Genomic DNA, 12,684 nt, shown 5'->3' with positions numbered 1-12,684 from the left:
AGCGGCTCCTCCTTGCCCTGTGTTCCCCCAAAGCCACTCCAGTGTAAGGCCAGGCAGTGCCAAGCTGAGTGCTGGTGATTGTTGGAGCAGGAGAATGACACAAAGGAATATTTTTCTTTGTCCTCACCCCTCCTGTGCCCTCCAGGACATGCCTGTGGATAGAGATGGACCCACATCCAGGCAACTCTGGGAGCATCTGCTTTGTGGATGTCTGCTCTCAGCTCAGGATACCTTCTACTATCCCACGTTGCTCCAAGCCCCATCCAACTGGCCTGGAACACTCCCAGGAATCCAGGGGCAGCCACAGCTTCTCTGGGCAATCAGGACCTCACCTCCCTCACAGGGAACAATTCCTTCCCAACATTCCATCTAAATCTACTCTCTGAGCATGGATGAGAGCATGCCCATGGCCATAAGAAACCCACAAGGTTGGACAGGGCTTGGAGAACTCTGGGACAGTGGGAGGCGTCCCTGCCCAAGGCAGGGGATGGGCTTCAAGGTCCTCTTCAACCCAAACCAGTCTGGGATTCCATGATTAAATTATCAAGGGAAATAACACCAGAAATGACTGAAGTTGTGTCCTATCATGGCCTATGAGAAAACCCAAAATTGTCACCAGCAGACTCTGTACCTGGTGGCACATCTTCTGCCCTTTGGAAGACACCCTAGTGATGAATAAAAATCCAGAGAGCTTTCCTGGCTGGTGAGGAGAAGAGGTGGCTGCAAACCCACTTTGCCACATTCCCACCATCTCATTCCATATTTGTCTCAGCTCCCATCCTGGGCAGCAGCCCTAGGCCACGAACACCCCAGGAAAAGAAAACAAGTGAAATAATAATATTGGAGGAAAAAATAAAAAAGAGTCCTTGGCTCATTAAGAACATTTAAGCAGATGTTTAAATCTAAGCAGCCTTAAAATATTTGCTGAGCTCAGACTAAGCCTAATTTCAAGCCCCATTTCAAGCCCATCCAGTGATGTTTTAATCTATTTGGCACTCATTAAACACAAAGTATCACATGAATATGTCAGCAGGAGTCACCCACCGGGGTGTCATCCATCAGAGCAGCTCTTTGAATTCCAGTTGAGAGCATCTTTTCCTTTTCATCAGGTCTGAGTGACATGTGGGGTGTGACAGGATGGCACCTGATGTCCAGGGCATTATGTTGTGGGAAGGAAAGGCTCTGAGCTGGCCCCTCTCAGGTATGGCCAGCTGAAGGGACACAGCTCTTGGGGAATATCCGTGCCCAATCTGCTCTTTTCTGCTCTGCTTTTGAATGCATTTCACAGTAATATTCTGCAGAGAGAGGAAAAAATGCCCAAAATAACAAAAAAATTATCTGTGATGCCCAATCTGTTTCTGTACAGATCCAACTGCTTCAGCAAACAAAGCTGAAGGTAATGATCTCATTTTGAAATGAATCAATTTGGATGTGGACACGTTTTTCATAACTTCCATCCCTTCAGAGCACAGTCTCTTCTCTGTGTCCCTCTCTAACAGCCATGGAGTTCCCACAAGGAACTGCCTGTGCTTCCCCTCACATAAACCATGGACTGGACACTTCCAGTCCTCCCACTGCCATCACAGCTCACAAACCAAAACTGTCCCTTGGCATCGCAGCCAGATCCCAGAGGAATGACATTTCCATGAGATTTCCAGCAAGTTTCAGGGCAAGGGGACCTCCTTCAAGCTCTGCCAATGGTTATCTGCATACAAACAGGGCCTGCTGTGGATCCCTCACTGCAGTCTAGGGAAAGGAAAAGGGGGATTTCTGCTCCCTAATGCAGGCAGGAAATAAAATAAAACCAGTCCTAAACCAGGGCTGGCTGTTGGCAAATACCCAAGGGGGCATTGTGACCCCTTTGACATCCTCCATCCAGTGGCCTTGAGGTCAGATGGGGTATTTTCTGAGACCCCCATCGAAAGGAGGAATGATGAATCTGACTCCATGTTCTCAGAAGGCTAATTTAGTATTTTATGATCTATATTATATTAAAGAATACTAAACTAAACTATACTAAAGAATACAGAAAGTATAGTTACAGAAGATTAAACTATATCAATGAGAACTCGTGACTCTCTCTCCAGAGTCCAACACAGCTTGACACTGATTAGTTATTAAGTGAAAACAATTCACATGTTGGATAAACAATCTCCAACCACATTCCAAAGCAGCAAAACACAGGAGAGGCAAATGAGATAATATTGTTTTCCTTTTCCTCTGAGGCTTTTCAGCTTTCCAGGAGAAGAATCCTGGGCAAAGAGATATTTCAGAAAATATGACAGTGACAGTCAGAAGTTGTTCTCTAAGGCCTGGGGCCAGAGCTGGGACCATCCCTGTCCCCAGAGCACCAGGATGAAGCTGGCTTTGGGCTGGGGGTGTTGTGAATGGGGATGGGGTCGTGCTGGGCAGAGCTGCTGGGGACACAGGGGGGGATGAATCCCCTGGTGCCCTTGGCTGGGCAGCTCCATCACCAGTGCTTCCTGTTCTCCAGGCTAAACACCCCCAGTTCCCTCATTCGTTCCTCACAAGATTTATGTTCCCAGCCCCTCTCCAGCCTCGTTGCCTCCTCTGGACACACTCGAGTGTCCCAGCGTCCTTCCCAACCTGAGGGCCCAGAGCAGGGCACAGCATTCAGGGCGTGCCCTCAGCAGTGCCCAGTACAGGGGCAGAACGATCTCCCTGCTCCTGCTCTGCCTCCCCAGCAGCCTTTCCTGGGCTAAATTATCCACGGCTCCTCCCTGAGGGTGTGGAGGGCCCTGGCACGGGGATTTGAAGGGGGCATTCACCGTCCGAGCCCTCTCCATGCCAAGCACATCGAGCAGCTGTTCCTGCGAGCATCCCCGAGCTGCCGGCAATGCAACACCACCACCTAGCACCGAGCAGAGCCCTTGCAGGGACACGGGCAGCCCGGGATGCTCCATCCGCCCCTGCTCCACAGCAGGGCAGCGCTTCTGCTCCAAAAGCACCAGGAAAAAAGCAGTGACTCGATGATTTTCCCCGTGAATGTTTCCTGGAGATGTTTTTAAGGAGAATTCCTGTGGTGGTGTTCGCAGGGGTCCCAGGATGAGGGAAGAGATGAGAATCTTGACTCCATGTATCAGAAGGCTGATTTATTATTTTATTTATATTATATTAAAAGAAAATGATATATTAAAACTATACTAAAAGAATAGAGGAAAGTATTTCATCAGAAGGCTAGCAAAGGAAAAGAAATGAATGGAATGAATAACAAAAGCTCGTGACTCTCAGACAGTCCAAGCCAGCTGGACTGTGATTGGCCATTAATTAGAAACAACCAACATGAGACCAATCACAGATGCACCTGTTGCATTCCACAGCAGCAGATAATTATTGTTTACATTTTGTTCCTGAGGCCTCCCAGCTTCTCAGGAGAAAAACTCCTAGCAAAAGGATTTTTCATAAAATATGTCCGTGATACATTCCTGGGTTTGTTTCATTGCATGGCACGTCCCCCTTTCCCTGGAACGTTATTTGGGAATGCTGAGGGGGTGTGGGAAGCAGCAAAGGTGCCCAAAGTCAGACCCATACCGCCCCTAACTTCTCATATTTTACATCCCCAGAACATTCCTGGTCACAAAACCCCTTCGAGCTGTAAATACCTCCCAAGAGAAAATGCTGCACATACCCCACAGCCTGAAAATTCCCAAAACTCACTCTTCAGCAGTTCTTCCCTTAAGCAAACATGGGCTGTATCTTGGCAAATGATGGGTGTCAGGGATCTTCCCTGGGATTTGACAGGGCTTGGAGCTCGAAGGATGCTCTGAGAGATGGGTGGTGCTGCTGAGGGCCTGTGCCTTGTCCTGGGGGATGACAATGCCAGGCTCATCTGCCTAGGTTGTGAAGAGAATTCCCACTTGGACCTGCAGGAGACTCCAGGCTCTGTGAGGCATCAGCAGCAGCCCAAGGAGCACAAATTCCCTGCTCTCCTCCACCTGAGGGGATGCCTTGTGTAGGCTGCCCTAGAACAGAGGCTGGACTGAGCTAAAGAATAAAGCAGGGATTTATTAAATGGATCTCCTCAATGGATTCACCTTGGGCAGCACAAGAGCCCAGCCAGGGCTACACACAAGATGAACCAAAATGGCCACAAAATTCCCCACCAGTCATGGGGTCTCTCACTTTAATAAGTTCTGCTCCATTTGCATATTGCAGTTAATTGTCCAATCACAACTTTAGGTTATGCAGTCCCACCTTGCTTGTATTTCTCTCTCCAGCCCACGGTGTTTGTGCTCTTGGGCCTGAGATTTGGATCATTTGTCCTTGGTCCCCAGCTAGAGAAGGAATTGTTTTGTCTCCCTGCTCTGTGAAGAGAGCTCACCATCCCCTCATATGAAGCTCAGAACTGCACACTAAAGCAGCACAGAATCTGAAAACTGGTGTAATTACGGTGGTAGCAGTGTCAGAATTAAATTGCTTCTTGCACAGAAAAAAAAAATTTACAAAGATTTTCCCCAAGGAAGGCCTGGCACAAACAATGGGAAGATTTATTTTTCCTAATTTCAATAAAAATGAAATTACAAGCCTGAAATTACAGGAAAAAATAGAAATAAATTCATCAGCAAATTCAAAATAAATTTAAAATGAGGATTTGGGGGACAAATTTCAAGCCACAGAAGTTGAGGAATGGTCTCTGTGTGGTGTCCTGATGCAACAAGGGTGTTTGCCCCTCTTGGCTCTGATTTTTGGAATTGCTTTTTAGGATCTCTCCAGCAAATCTGCCTCTCCATGTCTGTCAGCAGTGACCTGGAGCCCTTCCCTGTGGATCAGTGATGCCGGGCAGGGGACACACGGTGGGGACAGGGAGGTGGCAGCGCTCTGCCAGCAGCCACTGGATGGTGCCACAGCACCAGGAACGAGCAGCAGCCTCTCTGCATCCCCCCAGGGCTGCTCTGGGCCCTCCTTTTGGGAATACCCCAGCGCTGAGGCTCTCTCGAGGGTTGGGACCCGCCTGGTCAGTCACCGAGGAGGATAAATGACATTTCCCAGGTTTGATTTCTCCTCTCCCTTCATCACACAATAACAATGAGCAGTACCAGGGGCTGAGAGTGCCAGGAGCCTCAGCAGCTCTCCCTGGGCATCCTTAGGGCAGTGGCACGACCCAATTCCCATGGGATGTGGCATCCCCCAGGCTGGGGGCAGCTCTCCACACTGGACACACTCGTGCGTGGATTCTTGATGCTTTAGCAGTTTTCCTTCTCCTCATTTTCCTCTTTCTCCTTATTCCTCACTCTCCTCTCTGCCCAAGCTGCAGAAGGTGATGGAAAAAGCCTAATTTTCTGCTCCAGGAGGAATCTGGCCTGAATCCACTTGGATAGAAAACCCAGCCCCAGCTGCTATGCCCTCCCTCCTTTCCTTCTGGAATCAGTGGGAAATCCAACCCCAGGGATGACTCTTTGCACTGTGGACATGACAATGTCAGCTTGACCCCTTCCAGAGCTCATCTGTGTCAATTAAGTTAATTCTCCTAATTCTATCTGTATTCAGGACATTTCTAGCAGTGCATTTATGAACTTGGTCTCTGCAAAGTATGAAATTTGGAAAGATCTGACAGGAAAACTGGCACTCAATTCCTCTTATCTTTTCCTATCCACTGGAAAAGAGTGGGTTGGAAAACTTCTGGTTCAGACTCTTACCCTTCCTTATTTCCCACATTTCCAGATGGCTTTTAACACTAGGAAGCAGGACACACCCAAGTGGGGCTGAGCAGAACAAGGGGAACAAACTTAATTCCTCTGAAAAAAAGAAAAAAAAAAGTTTTCTCCACAACTGTTCAAAAACAAGCAGCAAATCCCTTTTCACCTGTAAAAAGTTCCAGGTGGCAGTGAAAATTTGTTCCATGGAGGGGCTGACAGGAAACCCTGGCTGGGCGCTGGTGCTGGCACCATCCAAAACTAATAGGAGAACAAATTCCTGCCCCAAAGAGCAAACAGGGGAAGGAAAAGTGCAGAAAGCAGGAGCTGCTCTGCCCTGTCGACGTGGCAAAGCTGGTGCCAAGGCAGGTGCCTGCTCATTCAGCTGCCAGCAAGTGCAAAAATCACTTTTCTGTTGGATTTCCCAGCAGTTTCCCTGCCTGAGGTGCTTTTGGTGAGCTTCAAACACCAAGTCCCAATGCTGGTGGAAAAGTGGGGGGAAACTTCTAAGTTTGGGAAATTTCAGAAATAGCTGAAAGCCTTGTGCCAAGAGGAGGGTGGCATGTCACTGCTGTATTTTCTGGAAAAATCCTTTTGCTCAGGATTTTTCTCTTGGAAAGCTGAGAAGCCTCAGAGAAAAAGGAAAACAATAATTATCTGATTTGCTTCTCCTGTGTTTTGCTGCTTTAGAATGTGTTTGGAGATTGTTTACCAACAGGTGGGTATTTCATTGGTTTCATGTGAATTGTTTTAACTTAATGACCAACTGGGGCCAAGCTGTGTCGGGGTTCTAGAAGGAGTCACAAGTTTTCATTATTATCTTTTTAGCCTTCTGTAAGTATCCTTTCTCTATTTTTTAGTATAGTATTTGTCGGATCTCAAGATTTCAGTCCTGAGATGCTGAGCCTCCGAGACCAGCTTGGGGGGCTCGGGAGTCCTAGAATGTTGCCAGAAGTGTCTGGTGGCTGGACTTTAACCCTACACAGGAGACGACAAGGATGAAGGCTTCACAGGGTGAATGGTGAAGAGATTAGTTAATTAGAGAGTGAGACACAAGGTTTAAGATTTCTGTACAGGGGAGTTTAGAGGAGTAAGATGGAAGAATTGAGGTGTGTCCTGCCCTCCTTCTTCTTCCTCCTCTCCTCCATCTTCTTTGGCCACGGTGGCACCTTTAGATTGGTTATTACTAAGAGTACACCGAGTTATAACAATAGATGGTATTAGAGAAAAATGATAAATATTGTATACGTAGCAAAGAGTATAAAGATACGTGGCTGCCCGGGAGGGCAGACAGTGTGCCCATGGCTGACTGCTGAGCAGATCTTTGTTCGGCTGAAAGAACATCTTTTAGATAAACAATTAATAAACATAAAACCAGAAAGAAGAACTGAAGCCTCTTCTTGTCTTTCGATACGCGGGCTGCCCCAAAGCCACCCCGGGCCTTTTCAGGCCCCTCAAACAGCCGAGATAAACCGAACATTTGGCGGTCCCTGGCTGGGCTCCACCACCACAACCTTTCGAAGAGATAAACCAGACAAGTATTCTTTTCTATTATATAGTATCTTAAAATAATAAATTATCCTTCTAAGAAAATGGAGTCAAATTCATCATTCCTTCCTTTGTCTGGGCACCCCGCTAATACAACAGTGGCACTCATCCTCTGACCAGTGAGGGAGCTGAGATGTGGGAAAAGAGCCAAAAAGAGCTTTTGTTCCACACTGGGCATCTTGAGCCAGCGTGTTCCATGGGAAGTTGGGATCAAATCCATGCTGTTGCTGTGCCCTGCCAGCCCAGATGGTGCAGGGTGGTGGGTCAGGCTCAGCCTATAGGCTGGAAAACACTGTTTCCCACTGAAATCTGGGAAATCCCAATGAAATCTGACAGGGAAATCCCTGTCCTTGCTGCTCAAACCCCAGAGGCTTTGCCTCAAAGTTCAAAAATCCCAGGGTGGTTTGGGTTGGCAGGGACCTTAAAGCCCATCTTGTTCCACCACCAGGAACATCTTCCTCCAAACTTGCTCCAAGCCCTCTCCAACCTGGCTTAAAACAGCTCCCAAAGTTTTGTTAAGTGATGGATAATGCAATCCTTGCATCCTGCTGGGATCTGAAGGAGCAGGGCCTGTCCCACACCCCTGGTTTTCCATGGGCATGGTTTTCCCTCAGTCCTCACCCCTCTGCCCTGCCCTGGGTGTGTAACTCCATCCCTTCCAAACTGCTCCCCTTAAAATCCCACCGGTTTTTATTTTCCTCCTCCTAATTTTGTAAGTGTTTGACTCAGCACAACACAGAGGGGTTTCCATGGTCTCCACCCACTGCTGCCACCTCATTTCTCCTGCCAGAAGTGACTCCTTTGGCTTTATCCTCTCTGGAGTCTCTGGGAACAGTAAAACAAAGCCCAGAGCCAGCAAGATAAAGATCTGGCCAACTAAATTAAGGAGAAATCACACAAATCAGTGTGGGTTTGTATGTTTTGTTTTTCCCATTGACTTTTTCTTGATGGGCTCCTCTTACTGGCAATACTTTTATAAATCATCAATATACAAGGGAGTATCAGTAAAAATTCAACCCACAGCACTAACAAGCTCTGAATGCAGCACAGCTCTCCCAAAGCTGAAAAAAAAATAATAAAGGAAAATAAAAATCCTATCAAATTTATTCAGCTGGAATATCTCACCCAGAGAGCTATTCTCCCATAATATTTGGGGCAAGCACAGTGTCATAAATCTTAGTGCCATTAATCCATAGACTCATTCATCTCTGTTCAACTCTATAAAAGCAATAACCTTGTCACTATAGGGAGGACGATTGGGCTTTTAATTGCATATAGATTTCAGGAGAGTTCTTATCTCCTAGTCCAATTTGTAGCTCCAGTTTGTCCCTTGGTCAAGCTCCATGCAAATTCAGCGTGCTCTCACACACTCCAGATGTTGCAGGGGCTTGGAAAGAGCCTGTTCAGAGCTGTCAGATAATGCACCCAGCCTTTGCAGGCTCAGCTTTATTAGACAAGCCTGGATTTAATTAGCTCGTCTGAACGGGAAATGCATTTTTCACAGGATGACAAAATTTGTGGAAACAAAGCCCCAACAAATGTCCATGAGTTCCCTGACTTGTCTGCCTTGGTTTTACAAATGCTAGCAAACTCATCCCTTGCAGTTTATGGTCAATAAAGGAAAATAGAAGGTGGGAGAGGGTTCTCTTCCCTCCCTCACCAGGAACAGCAGCTGGAAACACTGGATTTACTCATGGATTTACTCACAGGGCCACGTGTTCTGCAGCCTCTGAGATCTGTTTTTTTCCAGGCTTTACTCAGCCAAGCAACTGCAGAGGCCCAAACCTCCCTTCTGCTGTGCAATTGGTCAAACCAGCAAGCCCAGTTCAGCCCAGCAAATATGGAACTGTTCCTCCTAGCCCACAGCCAGGCAGGAGGGATTTGGTCCAGCCCTATGTGCTCCACATGTGCTGCTCCTCCCAGCAGCTCCAGCCCCAGTGATGGATCTCAGAGCCCAAACGCACATCCCCGAGGGTGAAGGGTCTCCCTGCAATGCATGGCGTGGGGAGAAGAGGCTGTGTTTGTGGTGGGTGGCCCCAGGACGGTCCCCAGGCAGCACCTGGGCAAGCGTCCCCCTTCCCTTTGCCCTGGGAGCCTGGGTGTGGATCAGGGATTTGTGTCCTTCACATGACAGCATTGGGACACAATGACCTGTCACCAAGACACTGGGTCATACTCAGGGTGCTTCTGGGTCTCTAAGTCCAAAAAATAATTAGGGTATCACAATTATGGTTTTTTAGCCTTCTGGGCTACAGAGGAAAGCTTGGAAAAGGGAACTTTGGCCTCAGTAAAGACACAGATATTTCCCAAGGAGATAATTTTGCTTTCAGGGCTCCGAGGAGACATCAGCCCAGCTGAAAAGGGAATATTTGAGTCTGTGTCCAAGACAAGGAATCATAGAATCACAGAATGGTTGGAAGGGACCTTAAGGTTCATCTGGTTCCACCCCCTGCCATGGGCAGGGACACTTTCCACTGTCCCAGGGTGCTCCAAGCCCTGTCCAACCTGGCCTTGGGCATTTCCAGGGATGGGGCAGCCACAGCTTCTCTGGGCACCCTGTGCCAGGGCCTGCCCACCCTCACAGGGAAGGATTTCTTCTGTATATCCAACCTAAATCTCCCCTCTTTCAGTTTGAAGCCTTGTCCTCTCACTCCATCTCACTGTCCATGGCAAATATTCTCTCTCCATGTTTCCTGTTGGCTCCTTCAGGCGCTGGAAGGCCACAGTGAGGTCATCCCTGGTCTCTCCTCCAGGTGAACAGCCCCAGCTGTGCAGCCTTTCCTCCCAGCAGAGCTGCTCCATCCCTCTGCTCACCCTGGTGCCTCCCCTGGACTCTCCATGTCCAAACCCCGAGTTCTCCCCGCAGCAGGAGCTGCAGTTCCGTGGCTGTGGATGCGGATTCTCCCGGTGCTGTCATTCCCAACAATGATGTTCACCACCCTCCGTGGTGCTGAGAACAAGATAAGGTCCCTTAGGGCCACAAACACAGGAGCAGCTGTAACACCAAGTGTAGCTACGCCACAACCAGGCTCATAAATAAATGATTCTCTGCTCGGGAATGGGATTTTATTCCAGCGGAGTTCACTGCATTAAAATATTTCATCCTGCGAGTTTTCGGCCCAGGCAAGGAAATGAAAACTGATGCTGGAAGATTAGGAGCCCAGCGAGGGCAGGAATTCCTGGATACAGCTCTCTCTCAGCTCCCCATAAGGCTCCTGGCCCTAATCTTGTCATCTACACGCCTGCACACATCAAAGTGTGACCGAGAGATAGCCGGCTCGGGGACTTTGTCACATCATTTGTGTAGCAGAAAAATAAAATGTAACTTTCAAAGCTGTTTCCTTGGGATTTTTTTTTAGTTCTAACTCAGCCGTAAACCTGCATTTTGAATTTTTCTGGATGTTTTCCTGCTTTTCACATTCCTCTGTGTACCTTTCCCTCAGCACTACTTATATGTTTCCTATCTAAATTAAACATTCCTGGGCTTTTCAGCCCCTTTCCAGTGGAGCCTGAGAACATACCCACCATTTTTCTGCCCTCCTAAGAACAATGAAGTGTTCAGAAGTGTTTAATCTCTACCCTGAAACTTGCTGCACTCTACTCCTCAGCAAGCTCAGGGTCCCACCAAGGATCTCTGACTTCATCACATCACTGATCTGGGGTCCCCCAATAGTTATTAATCTGATTGTCTGATATTTTCTCTCATTGTGTGACTTTTATAAGGAAATAAAACACCTCAATCTTTTATTTTCTCCCTCAACCACCCATCTGTGTCCATACTCCTCTCAAGAACATAGACAACACAAGTTGGGGGCTTTGGCTGAGCAAAAATATTGGAGCTGATGATTTTGACAAGAAAAGAACAACTGGAAACTGAGATTCTGGTCTTTAAGATTTTATCTTTTTTAATATTCACGTAAAAAAAAAAAAAAGAAAAAAGAAAACAACAACCAATAAAACAATTAAGCAAAACATAAATCCAGCAGGCAAAAAAAAAAAGGCAAGAAATCTTAGTTTATACTATGAGATACAAACCATGGAAAAGAGTATCAATGTTTTTAAAACAGAACAGGATCTACCTCTGCAAAAGAAATTCTTCTCCTTTAAAAACAAGTTCTTAAAACGAGTTCTGTGCTGGAACAAAAGGGAGGGTCAGTACTGACATCCCACAGGGGTTTATGCCAAGTGGCCAAAATCCAGCCTGAGCTGCTGGTGGCTGGCAGCTCTTCCCACCCTCTGTGTGGTGGTTGTCCCCTCCAACCACCTGCCAGGTGTTGACCTTCCCCAGGATGTCCTGGACTGTGCTGGGGATTTGGCTCCATGTGGTGGTGGAGAGGTGATGGTTGTAGAAATCTGGTGGTTATGGAAGCTGAGGTTTATGGAGCGCTGTTGGACATGGGGAGGAGGGGGATGCAGTTTGTGCTCATTAGGCACACAGCCTGCCCCCCCTAACCCTCAGAGCCACCAGAGATGCCAGCTCAGCTGGTGGCAACTTGACTTTCCAAGGTCCAACTCTGCAGAAATGCTCAGCTGTAGATTCTGATCCCTCCAAGATACCAAACATTCATGGAACACCAGCATTTCACTGAAACAATTTTGCCTGAACCGAATTCCTTCAGAGAACTTGTAATCCTGAGGAGTGGTGCTCAAGCCCACAGCAAAAGCCATTAAATGGTTATTTTGGAGGCTCTGGAACCCTTTTTATCTCCAACTTATCCCTTTTCTCTATCCATAGGCATTGTCTAGAGCTTTTTAGGATGTGCTCTGGCACTAGGTGGGAGGACCTGCTAAGAGCTCTCAGCTCTCTCTTCCCACAAAAGTTCTGACATGTCTCCCTCTTCCTCCTTCAAATAAACTCCCTCTCTGATGGATTGGCTGGAGGAGGCAACGTTCCACTGTGGAGTTAATCTTCGCATCACTGGGGGGAGAATTACCACAGGGAAGTCCTGATGTCGGTGTGGAGTTACACATCTAATGCTCCCTGGGAGTCCTGCTCCAAAGGTAACTCTAATTAATTCTAAATGAGAAATTTTCCTGGCTCCATTAAAGATGACATCTGTGGGAACACCACTGGCACAGAGGTTGGGAGCTATTAGTGCAGGAATAACAATGGATTATGCACATTCCCTGGAGAGATCCAAAGAAATAAATACACTTTGCTATCACAGGCTCCAGCAAACGTCTAAGTAACAGAAATCAGATTAAATATCACAGCAGATCAGCATTAGAGTACAGCCAGCAAAGCAAAGGTGGGACTGGGCAGAGAAGCCACCAAGGAGGAAAATGCCCTGACCACAGGCTCTGTTTGCTTTGGGCACAGCCTAGGGGACACAACAGAATTTACTTCAAATACACAGCAATTATCAAAGGGGAATTTTCACTATTTGAGCAATTAAGAAAGGGCACAAGGCACTGCTCCTGGATATCAGTTTATACAGAAAATAGGAGCAAAATCTTCTACTCTGAGAGCACCACAAGGCAT

Source organism: Zonotrichia albicollis, chromosome 9, assembly GCF_047830755.1.
Source record: "Zonotrichia albicollis isolate bZonAlb1 chromosome 9, bZonAlb1.hap1, whole genome shotgun sequence".
Taxonomy (NCBI): Eukaryota; Metazoa; Chordata; class Aves; order Passeriformes; family Passerellidae; genus Zonotrichia; species Zonotrichia albicollis.
The sequence above is the reverse complement of the archived record's forward strand: the minus strand, read 5'-3'. Positions refer to the sequence as shown.